The sequence below is a fragment of the Cetorhinus maximus genome, chromosome 2 (genome assembly GCF_964194155.1).
Source record: "Cetorhinus maximus chromosome 2, sCetMax3.hap1.1, whole genome shotgun sequence".
In the NCBI taxonomy this organism is placed as follows: Eukaryota; Metazoa; Chordata; class Chondrichthyes; order Lamniformes; family Cetorhinidae; genus Cetorhinus; species Cetorhinus maximus.
The window spans coordinates 37,005,278-37,017,294 of record NC_135880.1 but is presented as its reverse complement, the minus strand read 5'-3'; the positions used below and the strand labels follow the sequence as shown (position 1 = coordinate 37,017,294).

General features: G+C 44.7%; 1 protein-coding gene across 6 annotated transcripts in view; it reads right to left on the bottom strand.

The window, feature by feature from the left end:
- The window catches only part of lhfpl2a (LHFPL tetraspan subfamily member 2a), a 216,624-nt gene that overhangs the window by 106,643 nt on the left and 97,964 nt on the right, over positions 1 to 12,017 (bottom strand). The window contains exon 3 of one of the 6 annotated variants that reach the window (XM_078563376.1): positions 1,087 to 1,192. The exons of the other annotated variants lie outside the window; for them this stretch is intronic. The gene's annotated coding sequence lies outside the window, so the exon portion shown is untranslated. The remainder of the gene's footprint in view (positions 1 to 1,086; positions 1,193 to 12,017) is intronic. 6 annotated transcript variants of the gene reach the window in all.

Sequence of the window (12,017 nt, the reverse complement as noted above, 5' to 3'; positions counted from 1 at the left end):
GTCCTATCCTAATATCTCATTTTGTGGCTTAGTGTCAAATTTTATTTGATAACAGTCCTGTGAAGTACCTTTGGATAAGTTACTGTGATGAAGGCACTATACTATCGCAAGTTGCTGTTGTATATTACAGGCTGGGACTTGCGAGAGCTGACACAGGCCATTCTTTATCTAACTGCTTGCAGAGTGCACTGCACGTGCTCAGGTTGACCATTACAAATTGGCCACTTCTCATACACATCTTAATTATGTTGTAATCTCATCAGTAGATGGCATCAGACAGCAAATAAATGCCTGGGGAAATAAAATTAACTATGTTATGACTGGGGAGTGGAGAGAATCGGAGAGAGCAACCCCATCAATCACTTCTTATGTCACCTCTTGTTGGGCAACCAAGAGGCACTTAATAATATCACAGGCACAGGCCGCTACACTTTAGAGGGGCATGAAGAGAGGGGTAAAATGGGGGGAGTATGGGGAAATGGGGGCAATTTGCACTTCCTTACAACACGCCGCAGGCTCTCAGCTATTTATGAAAAAAATCAATTCCAAGTTATAAGAAAATTGTATGGAGTCTCAGAGCTTTCAGCTTCAGGATTCTGAGAATGTAACTGAAAAGACTAAAATGCAGAGCATTGCACTAGACTAGCATGAGAAGGGTTAATCATTCTAGAAAAGAATTTGCCCAGGTTGCCAAAAAACGAATACTGCGTTTTTAAAGTAAATTGATTTACGCATTCACTGAACCAATTTCTGTCCCCAGCAGTAATCCTTTCATTTATTCTGAGCTAACCACTGTTTTTATATATTAGTTTGTTACTCAACCATTATTCCGGTTCAGACCCAAGCCTTTGGGTTTTAATGACAATGCTTGTTTTAACTGGTCGACAGAGACTGTGGCGTTAACTGTATACAGGCTGGACAAGCATCGGTACAGTCAGACAGATTAAGCAGCTTTTCATTTGCATTGAGGGAACTATGAACAACAAACTGTATTTGTATAGCGCCTTTAACACGCAAAATGTCCAAGAGACGGAAAAACTGACACCAAGGGCAAGATTTCCACGGAGTTGATAAGATCCCACTGACCTTCAAAAATGGTGGGGGGGCCCAAGGGGTGGAAGCCTGACCTCATTTCCAACAGATTTGTTTCCCAGGAGCTGAAGACTCAGCCATCATACAGGAGTGCACAGCTCTAGATTAGATGGGTTCAGGGCAGTTCCAGGTTTATCTCCTTGTTTCCTCAATTGCTAAGATTTTATTCACTGGCAATGTCTTGTAAATATGGCTTACTGTACTTACTCCCAATATTATTTTTTTAATTAGCTAGAGTTAAAATGAAAAGGATGCCCTCCTTTCTCCCAGTGGCTCATTGGGTAGCACTCTGGCCTTTCAACTCCTGAAGGTTGGCGGTTCAAGACCCCACCACCACTTAAACGTAAGGGGTTGCATTTAGAGCAGAGATGAGGAGAAATTTTTTCTCTGAGTCTTTGGAACTCTTCCTCAGAAAGCGGTGGAAGCAGAGTCTTTGAATGTTTTTAAGGCAGAGGTAGATAGATTCTTGATAAACAAAGGGGGTGAGAGGTTATCGGGGGTAGGTGGGAATGTGGAGTTGAGGTTACAATCAGAGCAGACATGATGTTATTGAATGGCAGAGCCAGCTCGAGGGGCCGAGTGGCCTACTCCTGCTCCAAACACGTATGTTCATATGAACCAGAAAAGTGTAGTCCAACGCTCCAGTGCAGTACTGAGGGAGTGGTGCGCTGTTATAGATGCTGTATTTCAGATGAGATGTTAAACCGAGACATTGGGCAGAACTTTGCCCTCGTCGGGCGGGTGCAGGAGCAGCTGAGAAACCAACCGCTGCCTGCGATCGGGCCCCGACCGCGATTTCACGCTGGCTGGCCGATGAGCGGCCAGCGCGACACACGCACTGCAGTGCTCAGCGCTGCCAGGGTGGAGGCGGGAGAAGCGCGAGTGCTGAAGTTCACACATGCGCGTGGGTGTGCGCAGTAAAAGCTCCCTGAGGCACTGCCCTTTTGGTGGGTGTAAAAGTTCCCACTTTACTATTTTAAAGAACAGCAGAGGTGTTCTCTCTGGTGTCCTGGCTAATATTTATCCCTCAGCCAACTAAATAGATTATTTGGTCATTACCAAATTGCTATTTGTGGGAGCTTGCTGTGTGTAAATTGGTTGCCGTGTTTCCTACATTATAACAGCTCTTTATTGGCTGCATAGCACGTTGAGACATCCTGAGGTCATGAAAGGCACTGTATAAATGCAAGTCCTTCTCCCACACTAAGATCCAAACTGGTAGACCACACGTGGTAGATTTATAGGGAAGAGGCAAATGAGTGGCATCAGAAAATGATGGGTGGAATTTTCCATGCCTGCTGGCGTCAGGCGTCATGGCGGGCGTGAGCAGACAATCTGGTGGAAAGGCCAAAAATCGGTTTCACACCTTCATGAAACCAGTTTGCAATCGTCCACTCCGCCCGTCAATGGCGGGCCACGTTTCCCACCGCCGGACGTCGGGAACTCCATTGCCGGAATCATCCCCCCACGCTGGATCATCCGGGAACGTCAACGTGTGTATTTCACCCACTGAACATAATCGACGTGCACCTGGTGAGCTGCACTTCACTCGGTACTTTGAGGCTTGTTTGTCTAGCCTGCTTCGGGCAGCACTCGAGGTCATCGGCGCCAGGCTTCACAGGCAGCACCACATCACCTTTGCGGGGGCTCACGGGCAGGTCTCTACTTTGAAGACCAGCTGTAAGGAAGGGGTGGCTTTTCAACAGCCGCAGGGCTAGGGCTTGCTTGGGGAAGGGGGAGAAGTGGCCTCAGGCAAGGGAAGAGGCTGCAGGGCTAAGGCATTACCGGGGAAGTGGGGTATCCCAGGGTGTGTGTGGGGGCACATGTTGATCTGTGCAAGTGGCCTCAAGAGGGTGAGTGTTGAGGAGGCAGTCTCCAGAGGAGATGAGGCCAGATGGAGATGTGAGGGTGTGTGTGAGAGAGTGAGTGATGAGGTCCCTTGAGGTGGCAGAGTGAGTGAGATGCCAGTGAATGTGTGATGGCCTTGTGAGTGTGTGAGTTTAGAGTGATGAGATGGTTGCCTTACCCTGGCATCACAGATGAGATCATTCAACCTCATCCTGCACTGGCAACCAATTTACACACAGCAAGCTCCCACAAATAGCAATTTGGTGATGACCAAATAATCTATTTAGTTGGCTGAGGGATAAATATTAGCCAGGACACCAGAGAGAACACCTCTGCTGTTCTTTAAAATAGTAAAGTGGGACCTTTTACATCCACCAAAAGGGCAGTGCCTCAGGGAGCTTTTACTGCGCACACCTGCGCACATGTGTGAACTTCAGCACTCGCGCTTCTCCCGCCTCCACCCTGGCAGCGCTGAGCACTGCAGTGCGTGTGTCGCGCTGGCCGCTAATTGGCCAGCCAGCTTGAAATCACGGTCGGGGCCCGATCACAGGCAGCGGTTGGTTTCTCGGCTCCTCCCGCACCCGCCCGGCGAGGGCAAAATTCTGCCCAATGTCTCAGTTTAACATCTCATCTGAAATACAGCATCTATAACAGCGCACCACTCCCTCAGTACTGCACTGGAGTGTGCAGCATTGGCACTGATCACCTCTGTCACCACCTCCCAAGCCGGAGTGGTGACACTGATGGGCTCCTACGGCCAGAGCAGGGGTAGAGGACATCGCGGCAGGCTCCAATGGCGTCCAGGAGCCATCCCAGGGAAGCGTCACTGAATCGGGAGGCTGCACTCTTCTTGTCTTTCGGAGCCATGTCTTCTGTGTAGCAATTGTGGGCTGGAACCACTGAGAGGTGTGTGTACTTTAAAAATGGCGCCTGGCATAAGGAAGCAGCGAGGTGATGACATGGTGGGCAAATTGGAGGCTGCCCGCCAGCAAAACGACGTGTTTCTTGGGAATGCATGATTAATGAGGTGGGATTGGGACGATACGGCGTGAAAACCACCAATGCAGCCAGCGGGTAAACCGTCCTTTTTCCCACCCTCTACCGCACTTAGTGCAAATCTGGGTTGATTCCACATGATGTTCCAGGCTAGGGGAGCTTCAGTTATGTGGTTACATTGGGGAAGTTGGGGCTTCAGGTGAGAGGAGATTAAGAGGAGGCTTTAAAGAGATGTTCATCATCATGAGCGGTCTGGACAAAGTAGATAAGACCATAAGACGTAGGAGCAGAAGTAGGCCATTCGGCCCATCGAGTCTGCTTTGCCATTCAATGAGATCACGGTTGATCTGATAATCCTCAACTCCATTTTCCTGCCTTTTCCCCATAACCCTACATTCCCTTACTGATTGAAAATCTGTCTATCTCAGCTTTGAATACACTTAACGACCCAGTCTCTACAGCTCTCTGCGGTGAGGAATTCCACAGATTCACTACCCTCTGAGAGAAGAAATTCCTCCTCATCTCTGTCTTAAATGGGTGCCCCCTTACTCTGAGATTATGCCCTCTGGTCCTAGACTCTCGCACAAGGAGAAACAACCTCCGTTCCCATTGGTGGAGGGATTGGGAACCGGAGGGCACCGATTTAAGGTGAATGGCAAAAGAAGCCACAGAGGCATACGGAAAAAGATTTCCATGCAGCAAATGGTTAGCATCTGGGACGTGTTGCCTGAGAGTGCGGTGCGGGCAGATTCAATTAAGGATTTCTAAAGGAAATTGGATAATTATCTGAAAATAAAAAAAATTGCAGGGCCAGTGGGAAAAGACTAGGGAGTGGGACCTGAAGACTTGCTCTTGTGGAGAGCTGGCATAGACATGACAGGCTGAATGGCCTCCTTCTGTGCTGTAACCATTCTATGGCTGGGATTTCCTGGCCCCGCCTGCCGCCAGGATCTTCTGGTCCCACCGAAAGTCAATGAGCTTTTAGCCGGCCCACCATGGCGGAGCCAGGAAATCCCGGCCAATGGTTCTATTTTCTTTGATGGCAGCAGCATAGAATTTGAAATGTTAATATGCATCACTTGACAAATGTGACTATGTTTCCAGGCAGTGGTCAGGTGTCACGAACCATTATAACTCGGAAGATAGTCAAGGTAAGACTTGTTTCCTAAAACCCTAACACATGGCTAGCTGTGATTTGTGCACATTGCGGTCAGATCTTCAAAGGGTTTGTTCTTACATCAAAAAAACAATACCCTCTCATGTCTTCCAGCTCTATATTTCATCATGCATCTAACTTGTCTGGAGAAAAGAGGGCCCAGAGGGTCTCTGTGAGAAACCGTCTCACATATCTACTATTAAGCCTTTGTTAAAGAAAAAAACACATTTCCAAAAAAAAAACATGTACCTGTTGAGGGCTAATTCCAATTCTCATTTTAAATAACCTAAATGTTTTAGTGTCAGATTGAGTGTCTATGCACTGTATATTTTTGCATCTGCAAATACATCAAATAGCTTTAGCCAACGCAGATCTGTGCAGCAGCACATTAGTTCTCCTTTTCAAAGTGATGGAAGGGTAGGGTGAGCATCCCACACATTCTCCAGTAAGCCGTTTACCAAGATTAGGGTTAACTTTTAAATCTGCACACATTAACCCGTCCACAGCGACGAGTAAAGGCAGAGGTTTTGTTTCACGAAAACTGTTGTGCAGTCATGCAGACAAGAGCAAGTGTTGTGAAAAAGGCCAAACTGAAACAAATGGCAATTTGTGGAAATTCTTAGTTTCTTCCCCCCCACCCGCCCCCCCACCCAAAGAAGGTGTAATTAGTACAATTTGCCCTCCGACTAAAACAGGCCTCACTTTTCAACTGTAGCTGACATTATGTCAACACTGGTGCATTAATCACTAATGGCCCTATTTAAAAATGTATGTGCCTTCACATCTCCCTGTTGGTTACAGATTACAAAGTAAGCATCATTGGGACTCATTTGCAGGGGAAGTCAGTTAATAGGTTACCAACATTATTTCTGATTTATGACCTCAGTAATCAGGAAAATAGGATTTTGCCCCAAATTCCAGGGACTAACAATGGTTTAGTCACCCTCCATCTTCAGTGAAATAGAGTCCAAGAAATTCACAGAGATCAATGACAGGGCACCCTAGGCAAGGTCAACTCTTCTGAAAAATCACTCTTTTCTACAGACAGTGGTAATCAGTTCCAGGCATGCAGTTGAGCAGTTTGCTGGAATTTAAACTAGTATGGCAAAACACGGGGCTCACAAGCATTTGATCATTCAGAGTGCTCTTTTTCCTTGGTAAGTCCTAAATTGGTGTGTAATATTGGAAATACGCCAGACTTCAGCACCATGGAAACATCAGCAACACTGAACAGAGTGGGAAGCCATCATTACGGTCAGCTCAACCAATCAGAGTGACCATTTCCAGGCTAGCAAAGGAAGTCAAGCCCAATCAATGAGAAATAGCTGCAGCCAGACATGCCATAACAAAGGGTAAGCAGCATCCAATCAGGTTCTGGATGGGGAGTCGATGCATCCCATTGTGCAGATCAATATGCTCGGTAATCCCTCCAATGAAGTCTAAAGCACCGCTTAGAACTACTGGACAAAAACCTAAAAGCTGCTCTAAAATGTGCTGTGTCTGGTAAATTCATGCCAGAATTGTATCCAGTGAAGTTTCACACTGAATGGTTGTACATGTTTGTTAAGTAAATATACAAGGGAAGTACATTCACCCAAATAGTGCGCAAGGCATTTTCTACTAAAGTGAGTGTATGTGGCTACGATGTGCTGCCATAGTCATGCCTGTGGCCAGTCAGCAATTTCTAGTGGACAATTCCAGTAGAGTAGCTGCACTTCTAACAATCTGTGGTGGGCGGAGTTTTACACCTGTGGGATTTTATGGTCTCGCCGAAGTCAATGGACTTTTGAACGGCTCACTGCATTTTATGGCCCCCGCCCACAGCGCGACGGAGTTGTAAAATTCCGCCCAATGTAAAATTATGAGTAAGTGTATAATAGTGATCCCACAGATCATTCTGCAAACTAGTAAATCATAGATAATCACTTCATTTATTCTCAAGAAATGCAAACTGTGAGCTTTGTAGTTAGTCATGGCTTAATTTACTTTCTACTTGCACATAATACTAAATGTTGGAAAAGGTGATAACCTGTGCATTTCTGTATCTCAGTCACCAATGGGATCTGTGCTTTGTGCTTTAAAGTTGCTAGTTAGTGGCAGCATGAGAGGTTTTCATGATTTATATCCCTCCTACATACGAACATATGAATTAGGAGCAGGACTAGGCCACTCAGCCCCTCGAGCCTGCTCCGCCATTCAATAAGATCATGGCTGACCTGAATGTGACCTCAACCCCACATTCCTGCCTACCCCTGATAACCTTTCACCTCCATGTTAATCAAGAGTCTACCTAGCTCTGCCTTAAAAATATTCAAAGACTCGGCTTCCACCACCTTTTGAGGAAGAGAGTTCTAAAGATTCACAACCCTCTAAGCGAAAAAATTTCTCCTCATCTGTGTCTTAAATGGGTGACCTCTTATTTTTAAACAGTGACCCCTAAGTTCTAGATTCTCCCACAAAAGGAAACATCCTCTCCACATCCTGATAAAATATCATGGTGTTCTAACTCCACTGACTATATAATTATGGTTGCCGGTTGTGGGATTGATACTTCCCCGTTGCTTTCTATTTAATGGCCAGAAGAAGACGCTCTGTACCAGGTGGACATTCCACAAGCTGCCAACAGCATTTGGGAGAATGCGCACTTCACAAAAAGATCTTGCGACAGACCATCACAGTTCAATCAAGCCTGTGATACTTGTGCAGGGATGGCCCGTGTGGTGTTGTGTGGAACCTCCAAGAGTCCATCAGAGTGGAGGGAATTCCCACAGCGTAACAAACTGGTTGGTAATCGAGATTCCGCAGAATGCGCTGACCAGCTGTTCAGGGAGATTGGAGGAGTCACTCGTTCATGGGTCTCCTCACATTCAGTTACTTTTCAAATCTTTATCGGGTTAGCCTTGAGCCAACAAAGGATTTTAAAAGTTTGTTTCTTTCAAGGAGACAAAGACGGGTTAACTCTGCCGAGGCTGCCCCGCACAAATGAACAAAGCGGCCAACAGCAGGACAACAACTTGCATTTATGTAGCATCTTTAATGTTGCAAACCATCCTGCCGAGTTCATCCTGCCATCATCCTGCCAATTAGCCACCTGCACAAGGGAAAGGAGATGTGTTAAACTTTTTTAATGAATGCGACCATCGACTGTACACCTCCTGTGAAAATTTCCTAGTGGAGGACTATGGAGGGAAATCTTCCCAAGTACCAAGAAAATGCACGATAACAATGTGAAAGATGGGGAAACCTTCATTTCCCTTTCTGATCCTGACAGTTCTGCCAGTATCTTTCCAGCATTTTCTGTTCTAGTTCGAACGGGGGATTTTTCTTTTCATTGGCTGCATACAGTGAGAAAGGAGAGCTGTGCCATGTTTCTGTGGCAGTATTTGCTCAGGCTGTGGGGAGTATACGGTTATGTGCTGTGTGAGGCCTCAATCAGCACTCGGTGATTTATATTCTGTAATTAAATTGCCATTTTCTGCTGTATGTTCATTGTTGTGCAGCAGAATGTGATACTGCCAGAAACACACTCTGGGGAGCGCAATCTACCAACTGCCACACTGAATAACCAGAGAGTTACAGGGCAGGAAGTGTAGAATTACCATCGGCACTGAGATCATCACTGGCTTCACATCGATATGCTGCATAAGCAATTCTTGTCATAAAACAGAATTTTCTTATTATATAGTTAAAACCACATCACATGGGGCTAAATATCAGGAAGGACTGCTGGGAACATTATGGTTGCAATTACAGTATTTTCTAGGCTTTAAGAGCATGTGACTGGCTACCTATAGGGAAACACTTTCCTTTCATTATGATTGGGCTGCACTCTTATTTAACCCATTATCCGGTGTAAACACTATACATGGGTAATGTCTTGAAGTTACATTGCATGAATTATCAGTGCACAAGCCTGCAACATGTTTGCATGAAACTCCATTATGTGACGTTTTAACCAAGGTCATTAACCCATTTAAAATCAGCTTTGCTTGGTTGGTAGAATTCTTGTTACTGGGACAGAAGGCTGAGGGTTGAAGCTCTACTCTGGAACTGAAGACAAATAATCTAGGCTGACCCTTCAGTGCCATCTCGAGGGAGAATTATATTGTTGAAGCTACTGTCCTTCAGATGAATAGAAGTCCTCTAATCAGTTGGGTGTTAAAAATTCACTATTTGAAGAGAGCAGGAAACACATGAACAAGGATGTGCCATTTGCCCTACTGAGTGTGCTCTACCATTTTTGTTAGCTGTGGTAGCTCTATCCTCAAAATTGGCTTTCCTCCATATCTTTTAATATCCTTACTTCCCACATACATTTCTATATACCCTTTAAAGGGAGTTTTGCTAGTGTCCTGGCCAATGTTCCTCCCTTGACCAAAAATAGATTAACTGCTCATCATCTCATTGCTGGTCATGAAACTGTCGCCGTGCTGGGTTCTTGACTTGTTTCCATAACAGCTATTGTTCCTTTGTGCGTGAAGCAACTTGGGGATGTCCAAGGAATGTGATAAGGTGCTATATAAATTCTCTCTCTCCTACTCCCAGTTGGCCTTGGAATTTCAAGGCCCAGGTGCACTGGTAGATTTTACTTTCTATGGATGGCACCTCACGCAGCCCAGATGGAAACTAATGAGGATCAGACTAAAGCCTCCTTTCGTTAAGAAGTTTCCAAAGCTCCTTGTGTGATGAAAGAGCGGCATGCTTCAGCTTTCAGCCTCCAGCTGCCAGCTGTTCTCTGTTGGTGGACTTTTCACAAGCTGCCAATGTCTAGATGACTTTACGCAAAAGGCATGCACCCCGACCAGAATCAGAGGCAAGTGTCAGAGGTCGGGCTATGAAAATATTCTGAAGCTCATACTTTAAATAAGATTAAACCAACCTCTTTTCTGTAAATTTAAGCTCTTTCACAAGCCTCTCAAAACCAGCAGCTGACAGGACAGAGCACTCTGGCCTGTTGACCTTTCCAAGTGGTCATCAGCTTATTGATTCGCAAGCTAAAGGAGCCATGGGGTGACAGATAGGTTGTGCTCTCTGTCCTTCCAGCTTTGCTCCATACGAAATGTAGCATGCCACTGGGCAACAACCAAAGCATTACATGTAGCTAAAAAATAGATATATACATCCTCTACAGATCACGTTGAAATAGTTAATACCGAGGTTGAAAGAGATATTGGAGCTTTAGTAGATGTGATGCTTAACCTTTCCAATAACTTCAAAACAGCAATCAACAAAAACTGTTCAAAACTATTAAAATGAAAACAATAGCACGCAGATCATAAGTCATGCTCAAAATGCTCTGGTCACACCACACCTTGAATAATGTGTCTTATTGACCAGAATTGTCTTATAGAAGTGCACAAAATTGTAAACTGTACAGAAACAGTTCATTCAAGCACTGCTTCAAACTACGACAAGCATCAGAATAGTAAAAGACAACTTTAGGATGAAAAATAGGTGGCGGTGTAGTGGTATTGTCACTGGGCTAGTAATCCAGAGACCCTGGTTTAAGATCTCACCATGGCTGATGGTGAAATTTGAATCCAATAGCAAAAAAAAATCAGGAATTAAAAGTCTAATGCTCATCAATGATTGTCATAAAAACCCCATCTGGTTCACTAATGCCCCTTAGGGAAGGAAATCTGCTGTCCTTGCCTGATCTGGCCTACATGTAACAGCAATATGGTTGACTCTTAAATGCCCTCTGAAGTTCTCAAGGGCAATTAGGGATGGCAATAAATGCTGACCTAGCTGGTGATACACATCAATGAATGTAAAAAAAGGTTTTCAGCATTATGTGATCAATGTATGAAATGAAATGGTAGATAGTGGAAGTCAAAATCCTGAAACTTGAATGCATTAGATGGATGCGATAATGATGGGGAAAGACAGAATTTATTTGGTTAGAATTAGGAGGAGCTATGATGCGACAGGGCGTAAGCCACCAAATAATGGGAAGGTGATACAGGAGCAAATTTGCAGGCAAATTACCGAAAGACGCAAGAACTTTAGAGTAGTGGTAATGGAGGACTTCAGAGACAGAGGGCCTACTGGGCTGCAACATTAGTGGGTTGAAAGTCAACAACTTGAGAAATGCAGATGACAATGCACTGCTTACAGAGTAGGAAAAGGCACTACAGGAAATTGTAAATAATGTGAAAGCAAGGAGTGAGAAGATGGATTAAGAATGATGTGAAGAAGGCAATAATGGTAAGCAGAACCTTAACCCTGGAAGTGAAAATTGAAGCAAATAGACAAGTCCTGGAACAAGTGAAAAGGTTCATATTCCTTGGGTAGATTATCACAGACATTGGGAGATGTGATTGTAAGATCTGAGGGAGAATTGAGATAGCCAAGACCAGTTTTGTCTTTATGAAGAATGTGTTAATATCATTTGAAATTATTGAATCATAGGAAAAGAATGCTGGGCTACAATATTTTGTCATCTACGTTATATGCCTCAGAGACATGGACAACAAACAAACAGTCTATTGATAAGCTGAATGCATTTGAGATATGGACATATAGGACGGTGTTTTACATATCATACACGGACAGAAACACTAATGAAGCAGTGCTGGAAATGGCTGGAGAAAAGAGGAAATTAGTGCACATCATCAAAAAGAGAAAGGCACAATATTTTGGACACATAATTAGAAAGATAGTAGACAGAGGCAATTAATGGGTGCAGTTGACCTGTGCGGAATGTGCAAGGACAACACAGAACAGAAAGAGGTGGAGATCCATGGCAGTCAACCCTCTGGGAAGGAGATGACACCAATGAACAGATGAATGGAGGACTGCAATTATTCTATTATAGACTGGGATAAGAAAAGTGTAAAGGACAAAGAAGGTGAGAAATTCCAGAAAGGTGTACTTGTGTACTAAAAGAGAGCTTTCTCAACCAGCGTGTTTCTAGTCCAACAAG